This window comes from Papaver somniferum, unplaced genomic scaffold (assembly GCF_003573695.1).
Source record: "Papaver somniferum cultivar HN1 unplaced genomic scaffold, ASM357369v1 unplaced-scaffold_19, whole genome shotgun sequence".
NCBI lineage: Eukaryota > Viridiplantae > Streptophyta > Magnoliopsida > Ranunculales > Papaveraceae > Papaver > Papaver somniferum.
In genome coordinates this window covers 8,488,787-8,514,653 of record NW_020628818.1, presented here as the reverse complement: position 1 = coordinate 8,514,653, position 25,867 = coordinate 8,488,787, and the positions used below count along the sequence as shown (strand labels likewise).

General features: G+C 39.1%; 1 long non-coding RNA gene across 1 annotated transcript; it reads left to right on the top strand.

Annotated features, from left to right (window-relative positions):
- Positions 1 to 8,222: 8,222 nt before the first annotated feature.
- Positions 8,223 to 9,501, top strand: LOC113338683. Its single transcript, XR_003354818.1, has 3 exons — positions 8,223 to 8,298; positions 8,381 to 8,512; positions 9,279 to 9,501. It is a non-coding gene; the product is annotated as an uncharacterized LOC113338683 (long non-coding RNA).
- Positions 9,502 to 25,867: the final 16,366 nt, after the last annotated feature.

Below are 25,867 nucleotides of genomic sequence, written 5' to 3'. Positions count from 1 at the left end.
TCGCGTAGGTTACGTTCCTAAAGCGGGCAAGAAGAGAACGGTGATGAAATCCGAACCCTTATCTTGTATGGCCAGGCCTTGCCCTTTACTAGAAAAATAAATGTCCGTATTCAGTCCTCAACATATATGCATACGAAGGAGTCCAGTAACTCGCTGACAGGGGATTCGCGAGTGTTTAGAATCTTACCTCCCGTTCCAGACGGGGGATGAATCGGTTGTAGTCGACTCGGGCCACTGACTCCGATGTCAAGTGTACGAACCCAAGGTGCAGAGACAATATCGTAATTGTCCTCCTTCTCTGCAAACAGTTTATATTTAAAGTACCCTTCCGTAGGGTAATAAAAAAAATAATGTCCCAAAGTCCAAAGTCCAAAAGTCCAAAAGAAAAGAAAAATTACAAAAATAATAAACCCTAATACAGTTTTTTTTTCTAAAAGAAAATAAACAAACCCTAAACTAAAATTGTCTAAAATAAAATTGTCTTCTTTTCTGTTCTTTTTGCTTTAATCTTTAGCTCCAAGTCTTTATGAAATCACCAAACTCTTTGGCTCAATTTTCTTTATGATCCAGAACCTGTAGACACAAGATAAATACCCAAAAACATAAAAGAACAAAAAAAAAAAAAAAAAAAATAATAAAAAAAAAAAAATCTAAAACACTAAAAACAAGTCCGCGTCGGCGGCGCCAAAAATTGATGTGATTTTAGATAGTGGTAAAAAGTGATTCGATTCTCGAACTTGTAAAGGATAACTTTAGACTTAAATTCAAAACTAAATATAAAACTCGCTAATAATTATAACAAACACCGACAAAGTTGGTATTAATATTAAAAGAACACTGAGGCTAAGATTCCACTATTTTCCAAGTTCAAAGTGATTTGGTCCAAATATTTATTGATTCTAAAATATTGCAACTAATAGATTTTCAAAAGTAATAATTGTAAATACCAAGTATGAAGCATCAAGAGTCTATAAACTAAGCATACTCCATCAAAATAGATCACAATCACTCAAATAAAAATCATATTCAATAATAGTTCAAGGCAAATAATCATAATAATAATTGCAATAAATTAAATAAAATAGATTGTACCGCTTTTTGTTGGAAAAATAGCTTCCTATATCGCCTCAGCAATGGGGTTTAGCTCCTCATATTAATCATGATCTCAAAATCATTGTTTATGGCTCAAAAGATGATTAAAAAGATGAAAAGTGATAATACAGACGATTCGCAACAGTTTGCTGGTGTTGCAGAATCACTGTTACAGGGAGAAATAGTAGCTAAAGACCTAGTGCAACATCTTTGATGAACGACACATAGGTACCGCTGTGAAACAACGATAGTTTTCTGCAACAGTTGCTTGTGCGTCAATGTTCTTCGTGTTCTTCCTCTTCAGCAGCAGCAGCAGAATAAGGTATTTTCTTGAAACTCGATCTCTGGAGCTCTGTGGTGTTCTCAACTTCTCTGAAAGGATTCGTACCCCTTATATGACTTATACCCTCTCCTTTTATAGGCCACATCTCGATTAAATCTCACCCAAAATCTTGGTTTATCTCTACAGCAAGTTTCAGAGTTTTCTTTCTGCCAAACTCTCTTCACGCGTATTTGACCTCTCCCAATACTTCCAAACTCTTTATTAGATAACTACGAATGTTGGGGAAGCTTTTCTAGCCTTTAATCTCCCTAAATTGTCGAAAAAAATATTCCAACAACAACCCGTGACCACAACAGCTCTGTTTCCTTCTCCCGGTCGATCTAACCCAATTCATTCGATCCAATCACATATACCGACCCTGTTATGCTCTAGGAAGTCCATCCCAACAAAAATCAGCCATTGAATCTCGTTATTTCACGTCCAATTGATGCTCCCAAAATTAGTTTCCCGCCAAAATTGTGTTTGAACGATGAAGAAATAGGGGGCGCCCCTTACCCATAGTAGGGGTGCCTTTAGCAGCTGCCTTAAGGGGTGTCCTGGGGGTGCCCCTTATCCAAACCGGGGGTCCGAATAGCAAGTGTCCTCCGGGTGCTTTCCGACAACTTTTCGAGCCAATTTTTTCCAAAAATGTTTATTGGCCAAAAATACCTACAAATAAATAAAACACCATAATAAGTACAAAAATGAGCCCTAATAATATATAGAATCTAGACAAATCGGACATAAAAATGTGTCTATCACCATACAGATAACTTGAATTATTTGCACGTACTATATTGATTCGCATCATGAGCCTGCATAATGAAGAACTTTGCAAAAAGTGGAACGATTATTTACAACCCTACAGTTGCATAATAACGAGTTTGACCATAGAAATGCTTCACCTAGAAGACTCTTTCTTTCGTGTCGAGGTTAAACGTAAACCTCTTGAGGCATAACATAAACTCTATGCAAAATAGTCGAAACCAGCTAGACTCTATCAAGGTGCTAAAACTATAGATTTTTTCAAAATCGCGCCAGGCATTGAATGTATTCTCTTAATATGTCTTTGTGAAAGCATGGTAGATTATTGAATTCGGATAACACTTAAATTAATAACCAGACCTAAGGCTGTCTTTTAACATCCTTACATCGGCATCATGTAATCTCTGAAATATTTAAACTTGCACGACATGGTAGAATCTTGTATTTGAATCTTAAATATTTGTGAGAATCTCTGCAATTACCACTCCTCTCCATAAGCAGCATGTACCGACGCTCTTCTAAAGAACTTCAACTACGACTCATCAAGAAATGAGGCCAACTGAACCATACAAAATTTGAGCATTAAGCACCAAGACGTGATCGCAACAACTTCGAGCACGAAGAATGCATGAGCAGACTACCTCGAGATCAATCAGTTTGGAAGCGCTTAAGGAAAAAGAATAGCAATCCAACTCGAAGCAAGCAGCGATTACCAAGGGAGACTGATAGTTCGGGGCATAGGTCACGGTCCAGTTCACAACTTTTAGCTAAGACTAGACAGTACAACCCGATGGCAACAGAGTTACAAGGAATTCCACGACACGACGACAACAATCATCAACCTTTAATTACTTCGAAATTTCTCATAAGAGAGTATGCATACTGTAGACGCAGTTTGTATTCTTCTGCTCAGTTCCTTCAGCAACAATGTAAATCCGTGAAGCTCACTGTAAAGTTCATCTGATGCACCATTAACTCAAATTTATCAACTTGCCCCAACAAAGGACCCACAAAAGAGGCAGAGACCACCAGACTCGTATCGGAAAAGGAAAACAATTAAAACCGAGAAAGAGCGACTCAACATTAGAAATTCTCAACAAGAATGCAACATTGAAGCGATAGTCAGGAGTGTTTGCACCCAGAAATATTTCCGGGCACTAAACACGATGATTTTGGTGTTGTTGATGAAAACAGGGTTAAAGACATGAAACAAGAATAAAGAGAGGAGACACAGGTTTTAAGTGGTTCGGCATGGTTTTCCTACATCCACGGACGAATTTCCTTTAGGGAGTGATTTTTTTATTGATCATCGAATTACATCACCCATTTTATGTATTGGTTCCTCCCTAAAATTATTCCTGTTTCTCCCTATTTATATAGTTCAATATCTAATTTCAATATAAAGTTAAATTGCATTAACTACTCATTCATGCCATCATCTTCAATTCTGCATGAAACTGCTGGAATTTGTATTGCATGCCTCCATGTTTAATTCTGCATGATACTGCTCATTCATGCTTCCATGTTTAATTCTGCATAAAACTGCTCATTTATGCCTCCTGAATTAATTCGCATGAAACTGCCTTTGCATGCTTCCTGAATTAATTCTGCATGCTGGCAGACTGGATTGAAAGTTGACAGGCATAATGGATGGCAATATAGATGGATGCTGGCTAGCAGACTGGATTGATGATTGAGAGGCATAATGGCTGGCAGTATAGATGGATGTTGGATGGCATACTGTATTGACCGGCTGACATGCATAATGGCTGGAAGCATGGATGGAGGCTGGCAGGCAGCACAGCTGACAGCATGGGTAGAGACTGGCTGGCAGTGCGATAGAGTACTTAGCTGGGAATTGGTTGGCAGCACCGCTGGCAACATGAGTGGGAAATGCATGGCAGCACCATTGGCAACATGAATGGAAACTGCATGGCAGCACCATCGGCAACACGACCTTGACAGTGACTGATGGTTGACTTTGACCATTGACCTGGCGTTGACTTTGACCATTGACCGGTTATTGAATTTATGTAATACTGGGCAGGTTGGTGGGATGATTCGGTTGACTGGTTATCGGACTTGGATGAGGGCCAAAAGATGATTCAAGTACCAATTTGGCCCATTATGTGGCATTTTTACTTATGGGACAAACAAGTAGCACTAAGAGAACTTGCCACGAAATTTAGACACAGTTGAATAGTCTCTTCGAATCATGGACCCTCTGCACTCAATTGCCTCAAATTCAACTCGTTGAGACATTTCAGAAACCATCTCGAACAAGAGTTAAAGCAGCTGTCCCGAAGAGAACTGCTACCAGCAAGGAATTCGAACTCCAGAGGCAAGCTTAAACTGAGCCAGAAGTATACCGAAGAATTTCAAATCAACTCAAAGTGAATAATTCTTACAAGATGAGGCAGTTGACTCCGAGACGATCATCTATAACAGCACGATTTGAACTCGTCTACAATTTCGATAAAAGCGAGAGCCGAGCAAAGAGAAAATAGGCATGCGACATCGAGTAAAGTTGAAACATACGAACCAATCGGGAAGTACAACAAGATCGGAACCGAAGACAGTGAAATGCCAAGTCGGGAGGCATGCTACTCGTAAGCCCATATTCAGACAGCCCGCAACCCAACAAAAAGCCCAAGTAGCTGCAATTTGAAATTCAACTAGCGACCAGTTTGGATAATGCACATAATACCAATAATCCAAGACTTGAATCGAAGGTATCAAACACAAAACACCAACAACGGCGCAGACGTAAGATCGGAAGGATTTTCTTAAGGCTTGCTATTCAAACAAACCTCAAGAAAAGGGGCATAAATGTAGTAGCAAAATATCTAAGGAACACATGTCCAAAGATTAGAGTGGGAGTAACTTAGTTGGATACATCCATGTATATAAATTGATACCTCTTTGCTAGATCTTATCCTAACTAGTCATCCCTAAGAGCACTATTGTAACTTGATATAAATCCTTACCCTTTATAAGGGAAAGTAAGATATGTTTGTAGGGATCCTTCTTCCTCCTCCCACAACTTAGAGCTCAATAAGAACTCCAATCCCTTTTAATGGAGTTTGTATGTAACACCTCTGATCATAGTGAAACCCCGTGGATGTAGGCTTCATTAATAGTCGAACCACGTAAAAAACCTTGTGTTCATGTTTACTTTGATGCACTTAATCTCTTAGTTCTTAGTATATCTCCATCTTATGTGTTAGATTCATAGAGGGTGTGGTTGTTATACTTTTAACAACTACATTTTAAGAATGTAGGTGTAGAAAATCCTACAACTACATCCAAAAATCCACATGAACTCATAGCAAACATGAGAAAGTAAGAGACTCATAAGAACACAAGATATACGTGGTTCGGCATGATTACCTACGTCCATGGGGTGAAAGGATGATCTTATTATTTCACACAAGAATACAAGGTAGAATTGTCTCCTCAATACTCTCTCTATTCCTCTTACTCACTTACATATTGCTTTCCTTTCTCTATTGACAAGGCTCTCTATTTATAGGCTAACACGCTCATACAACAGAGTTACAATGTGAATCACAGTTTATCCTACTTGATGTTCCTGCCGAGTGATGGATGATGTCTTCCCTGATGTCTGTAGCCCGATATTCATGTTATCCCGATAAGTATAGTTCCCGATGTGCTTCTCTCCGATGTTGATAGTCTGATATTCTTTGACCCGATGTCGCCTTATCTCCCGTCCCGAATAGGTACCTTTGATTTCTGGCCCCACCTTGACTAGATTCTTCAGTTTTTCCCACGTTCTCTTCAGTGTATTTATTACCTCGATTCCCGATGGTCATCTCTCCATCACATCCGAGTTTCTTCTTTACATGTGATTGTCCTACGGGTGCTTGATGGATATCTCTTCCTTGGGCTGATGTTATAGAAGACGATTCAGTGTTTCACTTAGTTGCTTCTTCAGTGAGTCGTGTCTTGTGATTTCTCCACCTGTATATATCACTTATTTACCAATATATTTATGCCTCTTCTTTTGCTCGTGTGCCTGACATGAGGGGAAGAAACTGCTTCGCCTCCCACGACTCTGTTCATACCGCGTTTTCCGGTATGCTGTTATCCCATTACTCCTCCCTTTATGCCCCGTTACCTCTTCTGCCGGTCATGACCGTATGGACTATAAATGCGAATGATAAGCCCTTGGGTTTTTGTTTCTTCTCTTATTCTTCTCTCTTTCTTTAAGAATATACATTCTCTACTTCTCCGCCTCTGCAACTTTCCTTCATTATTTGTTGTTATTTTCATCTTTGTTTCTTACTTCAACTTCACCCCCGTTTTTGCTTTGTTGTTGACCTTTTTCTTTGCTGTTTTTCCTTATCTCTTCACGCTATCAGTTCTTACTCCTTGTCTGTTCTCCATGGCTTCTCAAAATCCATCCATGACTGAAAAGAGGTGTGTAAGTTATACGTTCTCTGATGAAGATAATGTCCCTATAGATTCGTTATTTTCTCTTGATAGTCCTACCCTTCATGACCGGCATGCTCTTGATTCTATTTTTTCTGATGATTCTGCTCTTTTTTCCTGTAGGATTGAGAGGAAGACCTCTAAGTACTCCAACCTCACTGATGCTAAGTTTCTAGACCAATTGAAGGATGAGTACAATCTCCATGTTTATGATCTTGAACTGTTGTCGGGTCACAAGGGTCAACTGAAGAGGGAGTTGGTTGAGGGATTCTCTCATTCTCCCAAGGTGACCATTATTACGAAGGGGCAACTCGAACTCGGGTTGCATATTCCGTTGTATGATCTGATACGCCCTTTTTCCTATGAGGTTCTATCTCAACTTCATCCTTCCCGGGATTTGGCTCAGTGGAACGAAAATACATTCCGTCTTACGGCTGAATGGGAGAAGCGAGGAAAGGGTGAGTGTTCCCAGACTCCTTGCTTAACCTATGATCCTTCTGACGCGAAAAAACATACTTCGGCCAGCTTTATTGGAAATTATCGAAGGGGGACTTCTTCTCTTGGCTCTTTGGCTGGTTTTGCTGCTAGTCCTCATTGCCTCAATGTTCCGACCGGCGGGTTTGAGAAATTGATGTTGGATGAAGATCCCGAGGGCAGCACCAATACTAATAAGCATGCCCGACATACTAGTGATTTTATCTGGGATCGGGTTCCTCTGGCTATTCGCTGTCCTATTTTAAATGGAAAAATTCCCCCCTCTTGACTTTCTTTCCGATCCCTACCAATTCTAGGTGGTTAATGCTGATCAGGTAAGGCTTTCATCCTCTTGCTCCGCTCGGGTTCGTTATTTTTTTGATATCGGGTTGCCAGAAAAGTTTTTAACTGTCCTATTTCTTTGTAGCCCAAGTCTTATAGTAATCATCCCAAGGCTCAAAACACTCGGAAAAGAGAAAGAGGTTCTAGCACAAAGACTGAGGAAGGGAGAGTGAAGGTAAATATATATTTCTTTATTCTTAGTACATGTAATTGCCCCTATTTGTTGTCTTTAATGGGTTTGACGATGATGTTTGTGCAGAAGTCCAAGGCTGGTGAGGAAGGTGTTGAAAGTTCTTCTGGGAAGGATGGTGAAGATCCCGACGATCGGATACCCTTATCCTAATTCCCGAGGAAGTCTCCCAAGATGGCTTATGATTATTCATCTACCATTGTAGGTAATAAGGCTGTTGGTGGTGGGAAAATGAGCTAAAGGTGATGGGGCTTCCCTGGGGAAGAATGTTCCCCCGTCCTCTAAGGAGCCCCCTTCTGGAAAGGGAATTGCTCTATCGAATGATGACGTGTTTTTGGTGATGACGGATGACCATGACGATGATGAGTTATTTGGTTCCGATGATGAGATCGAAGGGTCGGGTGGTGGTGAGTAGCAGAAGGAACCCGAGATTCCTGCTCCCGAAGAGAACACTTTCTCCCGAAATGAACTGATGGGGAATGTGAACGAGAATTCTCCCAACGAGGGATCGATCGAGAGTTATGTCTTTACCTTATCAGGTCCCGTATGTGATTCTTTCAGTGCCCTTACATCTTCGAGTTTCGGTTCTCTATCCGATGATGATATGTTGAAGGTCGTTCCCTTGTACGGTTTTTCCATGAGGGAACCCCTTAACATCATGGTGAGCCGTTTCATTTTAACCGTGTAGTTAGTTCTAGCACTTCTGCATTCATTAGTGATTTGACCCGAGCTGTTCCTTGTAGGCCGCGAACCAAAGGCTTCTTGAAGCTTCTATTCGTCAGAGGGAGTTGGCGGACATGGCGAGCCTTCGGCTCAACTCCAAGGGGAGCAGGAGAGCGCCCGAGAACTCGAAAGGCAACTAGATGATTCTACAGGTAGCTTCGTCAAACTTTGTTGTTGTTGATTAGTAATGTAGTGCCAATATCATGAGTCTAGCGTTGTCTTCTTAGCCGAGATATCTAGCTTAGACCGAGACTTCGTTTTCGAATACCGTAATGTGTCCAAGAAGTTTAACATCGAAAAAGAACATGTTTCAACACTTCAACAAAAGATATATAACAAGGATGATAAGATTGACCGCCAAACTGCCGAAACTTAAGAGTCTCCAGGCCGAGCTACTTCGCTATCAAAGATTTGAGTATGTACCCTAGGAAATAGATAATCTTCGGGCCGAACTATCTCGGATTCAAAGAGTTGTTGCCTATAGAAAATTACTGATCGAGTCATTGGAGAGTCAGTGCAACACTTTGAGGTTTCAGAACAGAGATCTTCATGCCGATAGTAAACGTCTGTGGCAGTTAAGAGATGATGCCGGGAGATCCGTTCATAAGTTAGAGGATAAACTTCTCGGGTTTGATCAAGTATCACAGGACTTCGAATGGACATGATCGGCATAAAGCTTCTTGGGGTGAACATAAGAAATACTTCCCCTCCAATGAGTTTAACGAACAGCAATATAACGAGTTGGTATCAAAGATGTCTGAGCTTGAGATTAGTCTTTTTAAATCCGAGGAAACTTTAAGATTAGTTTTTCCTGCGCTTTCAGGTCTTTGTGCATGTCTTGAATTGTCTCGGTATTTCTCCTTGATTTATCGTGCCATTTTATATGATGCTAACTGATTGTTCTTTTTGTACATGCAGTCGAGAAAGGGAAGGTTTAATATTTGGAGGAGAGGATTGTCCATCTGGAGAACAATGAGGCTCAGCTGAATGCAAAGATTACCAATGTTGACGCTGCTACTACCAAGCTGACTCGTCAACTCGCCGAGGGAAAAGTTGAGAAGAAGAGAGCTCAAGTTTCTGCTAAGAAGTCAGGATCGGGATCGATTCCTCTGAATGAGTAGTTCATGCCTTTTGTAGTGTTGTGCCGCTATTTTTCCCCTTGTATCGAGATGTCATTTTTCTCTTCGCTTGAACACCTATAGTTTTTGGACGACTTATTTCATGGGGTACTACATCACCAATCGGTTTCGTTATTCCGATGTTTGTTACTTTTTGACAATGTTTCACGTTTGTTTACACTGTGCTTGGTCGTTCATAACCGGTAGCCTTTAAATTTCCTGCATTTTATATCAATATTTATATGTTAGTAAAAATTCCGTTCCTGTCGAACACACTCAACAGGGAGGGTTATCGGGCACAATGCTATATCCCGATCAAGGTATCTCATCACTGATATTTCGAATCAGTAGAAGTGTACTTATTCATTCCTAGATTCTAGATCCCGATTATCCCGGGTTAGTTGTCGACCAACTATCCCGGGCAAGTGAATCTGGTCACTTGCGATGGGGGAAAACTTTCATATGTAGGTAGGTTGCCTAGCTGTCAAGGACCTGCTCCTTGACAACCTTTGGTAACTGGTTTCCAACCACCAGAACCCTTAGACTACCTCGGCACTTGTACACTGTCGTCTCCCCGATTTCGAATAGACCGTCGAGTGTAAGTCGCCTCAGCACTTGCACATTGTCGTCTCCCCGAATTCTAAACGACCATTCGAGTGTAAGTCACCTCGGCACTTGTACACTGCCTTCGCCCTGAGTACGAATGACCATTAGACGCAAATGTCATTTTCCTTACCTATCTCTTGTGGATATTCAAAAGATTCGAATGACAGAGTATCATACCTGTTTATACACCTATCATGGGTCATAGAGTTTTTGATGTTGTACATTCCATGGCCGTGCTTCCGGAGTTCCATCAGTCTTTAGTATTTTATACGCTCCTTCTCCCACTTTCGACACAATGGTATATGGTCCAATCCATCTAGCTGCCAACTTTCCTCCCTCTCTGTCACGCTCGTAGCTGGGTAGTTCTTTCAATACTAGTTTCCCCGGGTAGAATTCCCTCGAGCGAACCCTTTTTTTTGTACTCGCGTTGTAACCGCCTTTGATAGTTCTCCATCTTTTGCAGAGCCATCTCTCTAGTCTCTTCCACATCATCAAGTTTGGACAAGATAAAATCTGACGATATATTTCGTCTCCATGCTTCAGTTCTCGTGGTAGGTATCATTGCCTCGGTTAGAAGAATTTCCTCGGTCCCATATGTAAGCATGAAGGGTGAGAGACCCGTAGCTTCCCTTTGGGTGGTTCTATAGGCCCATAGTACATTATGCAGTTCTTCACACCATTCACCATACTCCCCGTCTAACTTTTTTTTTTAGATTATCTGTTATTGTCTTGTTGGTCATCTCGGCCTGCCCATTACTTTGCGGGTAAATAGGTGTGGCCTTGCTTCTTCTGATATTATAGGTGTTGAACAATAAGTCGATGTTCTTCCATTGTAGTTGTTTTCCGTTATTCGAGACGATAGATGTAGGAATGCCGAAGCGACAAATAATATGCTCAAAGATGAACCGAAATACGTCATTGTCCCGAATATGCCTCAAGGGTGCAGCTTTAACCCATTTAGTGAAATAGTCAGTTGCTACTATTATGTACTTTCTTTGTCCTAACCTGACGTGTAGTGGTCCCACAATATTGATCCTCCACTTGGCGAAGGGTCATGGGCTCACTATTGAGTTCAATGAGATTGATGGTGCGTGTATCTTCTTGCCCAATTTTTGGCATTCGTCATAAATTAGTTCCATATGCTTTGCATCCTCATTCATGTAGGGCCAGAAATACCCCATTGTCTTGGCTCTGCCCGATAGGCTTCGACCCGAGCTATGATTTCCTGCAGCACCATAATACAGTTCATTCAGGATCAAGTGCCCTTCTACTTTGCTCAAACATCTTAGGAGCGGTCCTAGATAGGATCTTCTATACAAGATGCCCTCTCGTAACGCCTACCCCGCTGCCTTGCTTTTAATCTTATTAGCCTCGGCTTATCCTTTTGGTAATTCACCCGACTCCAAATACTGATGGATGGGCTTGCTCCAATCTCCCTCTTCATATATATCGGTTGTGGTAACTTCCACGTGTACTTCCGTGTCCCCTTCTTCGGGTATAGATGACATCAGTACTCTTCAAATTCGTATGTTTTAAATTCTCGGATATGTTAACATGGAGACAATATAAGCCAAGGCATCCGGATGTCGGTTGTCCTTTCTGCAAATATGTCGGAACTTGATGTTGGAAATTTGGTTGATGTAGAACTGTGCTAACTCCCAGTTTTTCTGAATTATCGGGTCATGAATAGCATATTGTCCGCTAATTTGTCGAACCACCAGTTGCGAATCACTGGTTAGTCTCACCTCCTGAAGCCTTAGCTCTATAATCAGTCGTAAATCATGTATCACTGCTTCATATTCAGTGACGTTGTTTGTCGCTTTAAATTCGAATCTAAATGAGTGGACTATCTTCTTCTCTTTCAGTGTTATGAAGACCAACCCTAATCCCGATCCCTCCTTGTTTGATGACCCATCAGCAAATACTTCCCACCGCGTTGGGCTGCAAGTCTCCAGAAGGTCGGGTGGATCGTCCCTATCTTCTTCCATGCCCGGTATATCCTCTACTTGTTCTTCCTCACTAAGGGGAAAATCAGCAAGGAAATCCGCTACCGCCTGTGCTTTTACTACTGTCCTCATTTCATAAAAGATGTTAAACTGCTTAATCTGGGCGCGCCACTTGGATATTCGTCCCGATCTCGCTGCATTGTCAAGTACTGTTGGAGTATTTTTCGTGCGGTAAATAAGAGTTCGTTGCTCGGACTTGTAATGATTTAAAAACAAAAATATATACAAAATATATGTCACAAGATCAAGAGACTGAGACTCAGGATTCCACCAAATTCCATGTGATTCAAATTATAATTCCAATCAATTATAGCTCAAATATTAGAAATACGAACTCTTATTCTTTGACAAATATAGATTTTTGAAAAGCAATGACTGTAAACCACAAGCATGATGTATCAAAAATACATAGACCAAGCATACATCATCAAACGAAATTACACCCATTCAATAAAAATCATAAATCAATTAAAAATCCATGCAAATAGTCATAAAGAATTATTAGAATTATCACATGCTTGAAAAATGGCTTCTTCCATCATCCCAGTATTGGGATTTAGCTACTCATATTAATCATGTTCTCAAAATACATAGTTGATGCTCAAAATATGATTAAAAGAGTGAAAAGAATACAAAGCAGTGAATCTACGACCCACAGAAGCGTCAGAAATCAACGATAAAAGCTTACTGCCGTCAACAGCGACACAGGTTGCTGCTGTTGGAACTGTTGAAGAACGACGTTTCAAAAGCGTCTGTTCTTCGTATTCTTGAAGGTCCTCCAATGGCAGCAGCAGCAGCAGGTACAAATTCCTTCCTTTCGTTCATGTAGCCTCCTATTCGCTCTGCTCGACCCCTAACTACTTGATAAACTTTCTATGACGTAAACCCATTCTTATATAGTCCTCAAATCCCCCAAAAATCTCTACTAACAGCGACCATTCTTTTTATTCTTCTCCGCATGCAGTTGAGAGAAAATCTCTCCTGTGACTCTCTACGCGTGTTGTTAGCTATGAAATAGCAACCAAACTCTTCTTAGGACTTTAACATGACCAAGTGTGTGTATTTCCAGCGTGAAAGTCTCCCAAAAATCTCTCACAAAATATTTGAAGCTAAACAGAACTTACATGTCCTGTTTGAGATTTGATCTCTTCTTCCGGCTTATCCAGCCCAATTGGTTGGGTTAAATTGCTTGTAATAGGCTTGTTTAGTCATATCACACCCAATCCAACCAAAGTTAACGATTGAATATCCCTAGAATCATGTCAGAATCCGATCTCCAAATCTGCCAGTTCTGTAACATGCTTTCCCGCCAAAAATGCATTTTTAAAAACGTGAAGAAATGTGACCTTCCCCTATCCAGTCCCAGTCTCCCTTTAGCATATGCCTGGAAATGGGTCACCCTTTAGTAATTAGGTTACCCCTTATCCAAAGTGAGAGTCCGTATATTTTCTCCCACGAGCGCAAAAACCACTTTTTAAGCCAATTTCTCCGCAAAAGCTTATTTCTCCAAAAATACCTACAGGGACATAAAAAGCCATAATAAATATAAAATCGAGCACTAATAATATATACAATTGAGATTATATAAGACACAAAAATGTGCCTATCAAATACCCCCAAACTTATTATTTGCTAGTCCTCGAGCAAATCAAATAGAAAATAAAATCCTAACTCACTGTCGCAGGCATCGTCAATTGCATTTAGCGTATGCAACAATCCTTTAAACCCCTAGGTGGCCCTAGTGGCCGAGTTATAGTCTCGGGAGGGCTTACAAGAGATATACTCACAAAACCTTAATACCCCAGATCCTAGCTATCTACAATGAACCTTGGAAGGCACTAAAGAATCTCCTTGGTAGGCATACTTATTGACTACAAGAGGAAGTACCCTGATGCGAAATTCCAATTGATGTACACGAGTTTGCACTCAAGCATACTAAAATTCATATAAAGTGACAGAGCTCTACTCAGATAGTTGCACTATGGACATCATATTCGGAGTCAAACTAATCACATGGAAAGATTAAGAGATGGATATAGAAAAACATAGATGTTTTTGATGTTTACTAAGTAAACAGCGTTTCCCATATCTATCTGAAGGCCTCCGCCAAAATGAACCTATCCTAATGGATTGAGATACTAGTCTGACTAATATCAACACAACTGGCATATACAAGGGAACCAGTGATTGATAATCCTAACTTTAGGTCAACACAGCTGGCATATACAAGGGTACCAGTGGTCGACTTTATTGAATTTATTCCTTTTGGTCAAACGGTCTGGTCTCAAAAAAATTTCATCTTTTTTTTTGTTTCAACTTTTTTTTTCCAACTTTTTTTCAACTTTTTTTTTTGGTATCTCAATCACTCTAATTCACCCTAGCATTGGTAACAACTTGAATCGTGAGCCCCACCTAATCACTTAGAGTAACATAGTTTAAAAACAAAATAAAATAAAAATAGAAGTGAAAAGGACTCAACGAGATATGGTGAAACTATCATGTTATTTCTAACACCTAAGCTCTGTGCTTTTATGAATAGACTCTTTAGATGTTGCCATCTAATCAGATTGGTTCCTCAACTCCTACAATCAAAATGCTTACATCCACTTAGATTGGTTAGTGCCATCCTTAATAGGCATAAATAGGCTCTCGAGTTTATTTATTCATACTGCAACTAAAAAGTTTCTCCCATACCCCCAAACTTAAATCTAACATTGTCCTCAATGTTCTAAAGATGAAATTAAAAGCATGAACAAGGAGAAACTGTTACCATTTGAAGCAAAAGAGATAAGGAAAGATATTACCGTGTTGCATGAGATTGGGTTACCTCCAAAGAAGTGCTAAGTTTAATGTCTTCAGCGAGACTTAGGAAAGATTAGTCACCTCGAATCATATAGTAACAGTCGAAATAATTGTGGGTCTTCAAAACCAAATAGAGATGACCAAAAGAAACTGCAATAAACCAAGAAAATGAACAAGACTAGCAACCCCTTACCTAGTTTCCTGATTAAGATATCTATATATAATTGTGGTTCAGGTTCAGGTTCTATAAAAGGGTCTAAATATATTTCTTTAGGCTGCTACTCCTCAAAATTGAGATCTGAATTATTAGGTCCTAGATTCTGTAAATACTCAAATAAGAACTTAGAAGCACATAATAATAACCTAAATAATTCAGGATCCTCTAAGTCAATCAGGTTTGAATTACATAATTGACCAAAATGAGAGTAGTGGTCATTCTTAAGCAAATGTGTCGATTCTAATTTCCTAAAGCATTTAGGTTTAGTCTCACAACTTAAAATTCGACACATTTGGAATATAAACGTTCCCACAGTTGGAAGAAAACTATTTGGTGGGAAAACAAAGTCAATCTGGGGATCAGAGCCTGGGAAAACCACATCAACCAGAGGATGGGTTTCTAACGACTGAACTTCTTCCTGGACATCATTAGGTTCGGGAAAACGAGTATGAAGGTAATCTTGTAAAATTGTCGAGGCAGAGATATCAAGTCCTAAGTGAAGGGACTTTCTGAGAGTTAAAGGTAAGGCACTAGGAAGGTGATAATCACCCCCAAACTTAGAGTTTTCAGTGTCTCTAGATAGACTAGTTACAATCTCCCTAATTTCTGGATCATTAGATTCTTGAAAATCGTCAATTGATTCTTCTAATTTATTATCAGGTAGTGCATCTTTACTCATCTCTACGGGTATATCTTCTTCATCTAATACTATTGTTTCTAAGTCGCTAGACTCTAAAACAACATTTTCGGAATAAACCCGTTCCTCTAAACCACTATCGGCTTCGTAATCAAAAGGAAAAACTACATCGTCTAAAACGGTGGTATCCCTAATCAAATACTCGTCCTTTTGAATAGGTGAATAATCATAAAAATTATTTGGATTTGAACTAGATAATAATCATTATAAAGCTCAATTGGATTAATAGATTCCTGATCACTATGCCTACATATTTCAGATTCTTCATTACTACTATCCTCATCATCATAATAGTACAAAGATGATTGCACCTTATCTAAATAAGTAATGTCTTTTATTCTAGCCTCGTCCTCTAAATTAGGAAAATATTCACTATTGATATCAAGGGTAGAATTAGAAACCCTATTTTGGAAATTTAGATTATTTCGAGCAGCATTAGCTAACTGTTCATTTTCTGCCTCTAGACGTGCCTGAATTTCACTGAGCATAACACTTATACGTTCACCACTCTCGTTTATCATCTCAGAATATCGTGTACACTCTTTTTTTGAACTATTCATTGCAACTAAACGTTTATACGTCCTTTCAATCCGTTGTTGGGTCTCTTCTAGAGATGGAACAGGTTCAGAAATATCATAATCAGGACTAGTTTCCAAAAACGAGTAACCAGTACTACAGTGTTCCTGATTTTCTTGCTCGTAAGACCAATTCGCGTGTGGATAGTAATTGGGCTCACCATGGTATGAACTATAACCTTGAAAAGGTTGGCGTTCCCAACTACTATTCCCACCATGGTCATAAAAATGATGATGTCCATATCAAATTCATATCGATACTCATTGTATTGGCTTCTATCATACCAGTTCGACATTCTTAATTGCAAGGGAATTCTACACAATCACAAACAAGGCTGACTCGACCAAATCAAACCTATAAAATCTAGCAAACAACAAGCATGATGGCTCCACTTAGATTGTTTCTAGACCAGCTTCTAATCCTTCGAAAGGGAATTCGTTACAATTTAATCAAACCCCTCTGGAATCAATCCGAGTCAAAGTAAGTTGAATTGAGGCGAGGGAAGCTCAGTGGAGCTTTGATACCCAAGGCCTCACCGCTATCACAAGGCGGCGCAATCACGCATTCAACTCACAGAAACCATCATGAACTTTGAAGTGCGCTTAAAGAGCAACCAATACTTTTCGAACGACTGTCCTATTAAGCTCGTTACCCTATAGGTCTCGTTATATTCAAAATTTTAGGCTTAGGTTCGCGTTTGGTTTCGTTTTCCTAAGGCGGGCAAGAAGAGAACGGTGATGAAATCCGAACCCTTATATTGTATGGCCAGTCCTTGCCCTTTACTAGGAATTTAAAAACAGTGCAAATTCGTCCTCAATCAATGAATCACCTTAAGGAATACAGTAACTCGCTTACACGAGATTCGCGAGTGTTTCGATGGACTTACCTCCCGTACCAGACGGGGGATGAACCGTTGAAGTCGACTCGGGCTACGAATCCTATGTCATGTACGAACCCGAGGGGCCGAGACGATATTGTGATCGTCGTCCTTCCCTGCAAACATTTTATATATTTTTTTTTATATAACCCTTTCGTAGGGTTTAAAATTAAAATAAATTGTCCAAAGTCCAGAATAAAGTCCAAATAAAAAGTCCAAAAATTACAAAAATTATGACAAATAAAGCCTATTTACAAATTCTAAAAATAAATAAATAAAAGCTATATACAAAAAAATAATAATAAAAATAAAAATTAAATCCTAAAAAAAATTATGTCTTTTTTTTTTCTTCTCTTTTAGCTTTAAGCTTTTTGTTCCCAAGTCCTTAGTATTCCACTTCGAACCTGTAAATCAAAGACACAAAAAGAAACGTAAAAAGGAACAAATAATAGTAAAAAAAAAAAACCTAAAAACAAGTCCCTGGCAGCGGCGCCATTTTGTTGGAGTATTTTTCGTGCGGTAAATAAGAGTTCGTTGCTCGGACTTGTAAAGATTTAAAAACAAAAATATATACAAAAGATATGTCACAAGATCAAGAGACTGAGACTCAGGATTCCACCAAATTCCATGTGATTCAAATTATAATTCCAATCAATTATAGCTCAAATATTAGAAATACGAACTCTTATTCTTTGCAAAATATAGATTTTTGAAAAGCAATGACTGTAAACCACAAGCATGATGTATCAAAAATACATAGACCAAGCATACATCATCAAACGAAATTACACCCATTCAATAAAAATCATAAATCAATTAAAAATCCATGCAAATAGTCATAAAGAATTATTAGAATTATCACATGCTTGAAAAATGGCTTCTTCCATCATCCCAGTATTGGGATTTAGCTACTCATATTAATCATGTTCTCAAAATACATAGTTGATGCTCAAAATATGATTAAAAGAGTGAAAAGAATACAAAGCAGTGAATCTACGACCCACAGAAGCGTCAGAAATCAACGATAAAAGCTTACTGCCGTCAACAGCGACACAGGTTGCTGCTGTTGGAACTGTTGAAGAACGACGTTTCAAAAGCGTCTGTTCTTCGTATTCTTGAAGGTCCTCCAATGGCAGCAGCAGCAGCAGGTACAAATTCCTTCCTTTCGTTCATGTGGCCTCCTATTCGCTCTGCTCGACCCCTAACTACTTGATAAACTTTCAATGACGTAAACCCACTCTTATATAGTCCTCAAATCCCCCAAAAATCTCTACTAACAGCGACCATTCTTTTTATTCTTCTCCGCATGCAGTTGAGAGAAAATCTCTCATGTGACTCTCTACGCGTGCTGTTAGCTATGAAATAGCAACCAAACTCTTCTTAGGACTTTAACATGACCAAGTGTGTGTATTTCCAGCGTGAAAGTCTCCCAAAAATCTCTCACAAAATATTTGAAGCTAAACAGAACTTACGTGTCCTGTTTGAGCTTTGATCTCTTCTTCCGGCTTATCCAGCCCAATTGGTTGGGTTAAATTGCTTGTAACAGGCCTGTTTAGTCATATCACACCCAATCCAACCAAAGTTAACGATTGAATATCCCTAGAATCACGTCAGAATCTGATCTCCAAATCTGCCAGTTCTGTAACATGCTTTCCCGCCAAAAATGCATTTTTGAAAACGTGAAGAAATGTGACCTTCCCCTATCCAGTCCCGGTCTCCCTTTAGCAGATGCCTGGAAATGGGTCACCCCTTAGTAATTAGGTTACCCCTTATCCAAAGTGAGAGTCCGTATATTTTCTCCCACGAGCGCAAAAACCACTTTTTTAGCCAATTTCGCCGCAAAAGCTTATTTCTCGAAAAATACCTACAGGGACATAAAAAGCCATAATAAATATAAAATCGAGCACTAATAATATATACAATTGAGATTATATAAGACACAAAAATGTGACTATCGAGTACTGACTCTATAGAAGACTTCGTGAGTACCCGAATCCTGTGGGTCTGGAAGTATATCCGCAATTTCTGTGTTGAAAATACCAACGCGAGTATCAATTGTTTAATTTTGGTGTAATTCTTCCCCGCCAGGTTCATGGTTTTGTGGATGAAGTATACTGGTTTTTCTTCTGTCCCCACGTTTTTGACCAGTACTGCACTGATATCACAGGTTGTAGCCCCGAGATACAAGGTAATCACTTCTTCGGGCTCGGGTCTTTGTAATACAAGTAAGCTCGCGAGATATTGTTTAATATTTTGGAATGCCTCCTCACACTCTTCACTCCATTTGAACATTTCTCCCTTTCTTAGGGCTCCGAAGAAGTCTTTACAATTGTTCGACGATTGCGAGAAGGATCGTCCTAATGACGCCAAGCTTCCGTTTAACTTTTGTACATATTTTACCGTCACAGGAGATGTCATCTCCAAGATGACTTTTGTCTTTATCGGTATCCGCTTCTATTCCTTTATTTGTCATTATGTATCCCAAAAACTTGCCCGAAGTTACCCAAAAAGTACATGTGGTCGGCTTAACTCTCATTTTGTTCTTCTTCATGGTTTGAAAAATGTTCCGAAGGTCGTTGATGTGGTTAGTTTCCACCTTAATTTTTACCAACATGTCATCTAGATATACCTCGATGGTGTTGTGGATTTTGTCGTTGAACATGTCTTCCACCAACCTTTGATAGGTCGCACCTGCATTTTTCAGACCAAACGGCATTTTGGTGTACAGTTTTCTAGGTGTAAAGAAGGATGTGTTTTCTTGATCCTTGGGAGCCAAAGGGATCTGGTTATATCCCGAGTACCCATCCATTAGTGTTATTTTCCTTATGTCCCACTATTGACTCTACCAGTTGATCGATATTTGGGAGGGGAAAGCTATCCTTTGGACATGCCTTGTTCAGGTCGCTAAAGTCGATGCATAATTCTAACTCCTCCATCCCTTTTAGGCACTATCACCAAATTCTAAATCCACTGTGGATATTGTGCCTTCCGGATGATTCCCGATGACTGTAACTTCTTCAGATCTTCCTCTACTGCCGCTTGCAACTCAGGAGCAATCCTTCGCATTTTCTGTCGGACCGACCTGAACTTTGGATCTATACCCAGGTAGTGGAATCACACCTATGGATCAATCCCTTCCCTGTCGTTCATCTTCCAGGCAAACGCGTCCATACGTTCTCGTAGTATATCTATTAATTGGGTTGTATGCTCCTCTGATAACAATGACCCGATATTTACTATCTTCGGCTCTTCTTTAGTCCCCAGGTTAACCTCTCGAGTAGAGTCTATATCTGTGAAGTTCTGTTTTGGGTATTTGATCGGTGCCGCTATCTTTGATTGCTATAATATTTTGTCCTATCCGGCTTCGTAGGACATAACTTCTTGTGAAATTAATTTTTCCAACTCCAGCCCGGCCTTGATTTCTTTAGCCTTATTCTTTTCTCGGCGCAATCGAGCTCGCCTATCTTCATTTGCTGGATATCTACTTGAATGCATTGCCTTGCGGCTTGTGGATCTCCCAATACTTCTACCACGCCCCTGTAGGTGGGAAACCTCAGTCTTTGATGGTAAGCTGATGCCACTCCGTTGATGCCTGCGATCCATGGTCTCACGATGATCTCCTCGTATGGTGACACAACATCGACTACGCAGAAGGTGGTAAGGGTATCTAGGTACCCTTCTCTGTACAAGACCCTGAATTTAACCTCTCCTTTTGGTATAGTCATTGTCCCGTTAAAACCATAAATTCTATTGGTCGATCAGGATATCGTCGGATAGTTTCATTCTTCTGAATGTGTCATTGAAGAGGACTTCGACTGAACTCCAAATGTCTACTAGTATCCTCTTCACACCCCATTCTTCGATCAGTAAAGTGATAACTAGTGGGTCTCCATGTACTTGGCCATTCAAAGGGACGTCTTTAGCTGAGAATGCGATCGGTTTCATCATCCATGTCTCCATGGGTAAGGTTCTGGCAACGCTAAATATCTCCTTCCCGGCTCGATATATCTTGTGGATTCTTGAAGTAATCCCCGCCCCTAAGTATATCCCTTGAGTCGCGGAATGTTATATTGTGTCCCACACGAATTGGGTTCCCTGATTGATCCTTACTTGATGTACTGGTACGTAGGGTGCCGATACTGTCTGCTTGACGAACTTCCTCAAATAGCCATCCCGAATCAGGTGTTGAACTATGTATTTCACTTCTCGGAAATCGTTGGTTGAGTGTCCTAGGAACTGGTGGAAATGACAGAACTCGAGATGGTTCTTTGTCTCGTCGAACTGTATCCCTCTAGTATCCGGGTATCTGATATCATTTCCCTTTTCTACCTCCTTAAAGATTTCCTCAAGAGGTGCATTTAAGGGTGAAATGCGGGGGCCTAACAACCATACCCAACAATTCGTTTGGTAATCTGAGAGGACTTACTCCAATATACTTTCTATAGAATCAACTAGACAGTCAGAATCAATCTAGAATAAAGTATCAAAGAGTTTAATAAATCTAACTCTTAATTCAATCCGCAATCAGCAAATAGAAATCTGCGATCCCGATTGAATAAGAGGAGTAACTTGAACGGTACCAAGGACGAATGTTCAAGTGTCAATCAATATAAATCAACAACCAAACGCACAACCTGTGATATTTCAATTATATAACAAAATATAATACGAAAAAGAAATAACACAAACACTAGAATTTTGTTAACGAGGAAACCGCAAATGCAGAAAAACCCCGGTACCTAGTCCAGGCTGAACACCACACTGTATTAAGCCTCTACAGACACTAGCCTACTACAAATTAACTCCAGACTGGACCGTAGTTGAACCCTAATCAATCTCATACTGATTCAAGGTACAGTTGCGCTCCTCACATCTCTGATCCCAGTATGATACTACGCACTTGATTCCCTTAGCTGATCTTACCCACAGCCAAGAGTTGCTACGACCTAAAGTCGGAGACTTGATAAACAAATTTGTCTCACACAGAAAAGTCTATAGTATTGTATAAATATGTCTCCCCACAGAAATAACCAAGAGTTTTTGTTCCGTATTTTGATAAATCAAGGTGAACAGGAACCAATTGATAAACCGGACTTATATTTCTGAAGGACAACCTAGTATTATCAATCACCTCACAATAATCTAAATCGTATGATGGCGAAACTAGATATTGTGGAATCACAAACGATGAGACGAAGATTTTTTATGACTACTTTTTTATCTTGCATATCGGAGAAATAAATCTCAATCCAATTTTACAATTGTACTCGTATGATAGAAACAGCAAGATCAGATCACACAACTACAAGAGAATTAGTATACGTCTGGCTTCATAATCCCAATGAAGTGTTCAAGTCATTAACCTACAGGGTCTCGAGAAGAAACCTAAGGTTAAAGGAGAATCGACTCTAGCAATACAACTAGTATCACACAGTAGGTATGGGGATTAGGTTTCCCAGTGGTTAGAGTTCTCCTTTATATAGTTTTCAAATCAGGGTTTGCAATCCAAGTTACCTTGGTATAAAAGAATTCAATAATCATTGTTAGATGAAAAACCTGATTCAACCAATCTAATATCTTTCAACCGTTAGATCAAACTTAGCTTGTTACACACAAATGAAATGTACCCTCATTTAGGTTTATGTGACCGTACCCAAACGTGTACACTCATGTTGGCTCAAATAGTTAACCAAGGTTAAACATATGTTTGCTCTCATATTAACCTTATTCATCTTAACCATAACTAGTTCAAATGAGTCAAATGAAACTAGTTAAAGAGTTGCTCAATTGTATAGAAGACACAATTGAAACCAAATCGGTTTGATTCACTTGAATCAATCATGAACATTATAGCCACGGTTTGCAAAGATTGCATTCCTTAAGATTTAAATGTTTGAGTTCATGAACAGATCGATTTGACAAAATAGCCATCTTAAGTATGTGTACAGGTATGCTTACTTAAGCAACCGGATTTGAGTTTGTTAAGTTTTCAAACTCAGCAGAAATTCTCGGCTCGAAAACTTCCGCCAGTATGCGTATGGGTACGCATACTTAATGTGACTAGTTTAGGAGTTTGTAATTCCCAGACTCAGCAGATATTTTCGGGTGGAAAGCTTCTAACAGTATGCGTATGGGTACGCAGACTTATGATGTCTCCTTCACCTATTTTGGATACACACATATGCATACACTTGGTTCCCGGTTTATGGATTTATACACTAATGTGCGAACACACTATATATGCTTATATCCAAAGATAGTTATACCATCAACTCTTAATTTCAATCATTGAAACTTTCTTAGAGGACGTTATATAGTTGTTGTTCACAAATTATTTTTCGTCAAAGCGATTTTCGAGTTATTGAAATTATCATAATGAAAATTCCAAGGCTACAACAAATGATTGTATCACACAAACCACGTTAGATGTAACTCGGTAATTTTCATATGATCTTATTCGGACTTTCTTCACGAATGTAAGATGAACATGGCTAAAGTGAAAGCTTGCCAATACATATTTCGAGAAATATATAAGCGAGATAAACTCAGCTCGAAATCTCAAATGTGTATAATAGAAAACTATATCGTAACACGACTTATGTATCAATTTAGGAGATAAAGTAGAAATAGAATTTCCAAGTGATAGATGAGTTTAAGTCTCCACATACATTTTGTTGATGAAGTTCCACAAGCTCCCCTTAGTAGTTCTTCTTCTTCAAATGATGAATGCCGAGAGATCTAAGCTCAACTGAACTATCTATGTCTTAGTCCGAGACATCTATAAATAGGCTAGAAATCAAGACTTATAGTTTTGATCACTAACATTGACAAACATGCTTGAGATAACAACGCATGCGAGTTCCACCGAGCAATGCTCTAACAATCTCCCCTTTTGTCAATTCTAGTGAGAAAATTATCAATACATATGGATTACAAAATAAATAAAAAAGTGAAGCTTCATCCACATGCTTGATATCCTTGGCATCTTCAACATGACTCGAAATCTTCGTCACTTCCAGGTACTCCAATGATCCCAAAGTTTGTAAGTTTAATCTCACAGTTGTTGAAGATCCGTAGCTTATAACAATGAGAGAAAAAATGCTCTCAATCATTGTTATACAGTGTCACGGTATTATTAAACAGTATCAAAGTTAAATTGTATCACAACTTTGACAACAATACTATGGTGATATATATAACTCCCTCTTAGTCAATACTTTATCTCAACATGAAAACCACTCCCTCTCACACAATGATCCGCAAACTATATGTATTTTTAGTATGAACTACACATTAAATCTCCCCCTTTTTGTCAATAAAATTGGCAAAGGTACGAAAATTAGTGGGATCCTAATGACCAAAAGAGAACAACATACCAACAAATTTTGATGCAATCATAAAGCCGAAGATAAATGCATTCATCAAGGAGTTTATAAAGATACAAGATAACCCCTAAAATATTCCACAGCTGCACTCCCCACAAAGATATGGCGATTAAGCATAAGTTCAAAAGAATTCTCCCCCGTAAAATGTCATTCCCAAGGGAACAACAAAGGCGACCTTACTTTCACAAGAAAATAAGGATTTCTTTGGTCATAATCAAATCACATGATAAACATGAATTTGAATCCAAAGTATTCAATTGAATTATTCACAAAATAATTCATGATTAATCCAATCGAAATGCACAATTAAATTAACCACAAGAGAACCCATGATTAATTCAATCGGAATTACACAACCAAATTAACCACAACATGATCAATTCAATTGGTCATGCTCGACATAAGAGAGCTTACGGAGCAACAACTAAAATAACCACAAGAGAATGATCAATTTAGTTGGTCATGATCAAACATAAGGAACCTTACAGAGCAGCATAGTATATGCACAAAAATGTGGGTCGGAGATCGAGCAATACTGCGGAATATACAAGGATTCATTCTATCTTTCATCACTATTTGCATAATGACATATAACAAACTTAATCCTTGTGAACAAAAGTTCTATCCTTTCTCTTATCAACTAGTGACATAAAAGGCTTTAACTTTTGTTTGTCAAAAGTTCATTCTAGCTTTTATCAATACATTCATATCAACATAATAGAGATAACTTTTTAACAAGTATGGGAAAATCATAGTTCACGGACGCAAACACACATGTCCCATAACAATTTGCAAAACCATAAAGATTAAAATTGCAAACATCATCTTCCAAATGACTTAGAATTTAAATAAATAAATCTAAAAACATGAAGATGAAGACGTTTGGAACTAGCTGTCTGTAATCACAATAATGGCTATTCCAAACCCTAGTTATTCTTCTAAACAAAAACAAGAATAAAAATTCTGATAAGAAGATTTACTAGACATGATCATAGCTCTTTGAGAACCTCATACCTTTCAATGGATCCTTCATAGAAGGTATCACTGATTTCCTTGATTCTCTTGACTGTGGATACTCCATGTTCGTGAGTTAGGAAACAAACTTTATGATCAACAACCCGAGCAAGTTGTCTATCCTTGACATAGTCCACGATGAGCTTCTTCTGATTCCGTATTAGAATGTTCTAATTAGCAAGGATTCTTGCCTAACCATCTAAAAGTTG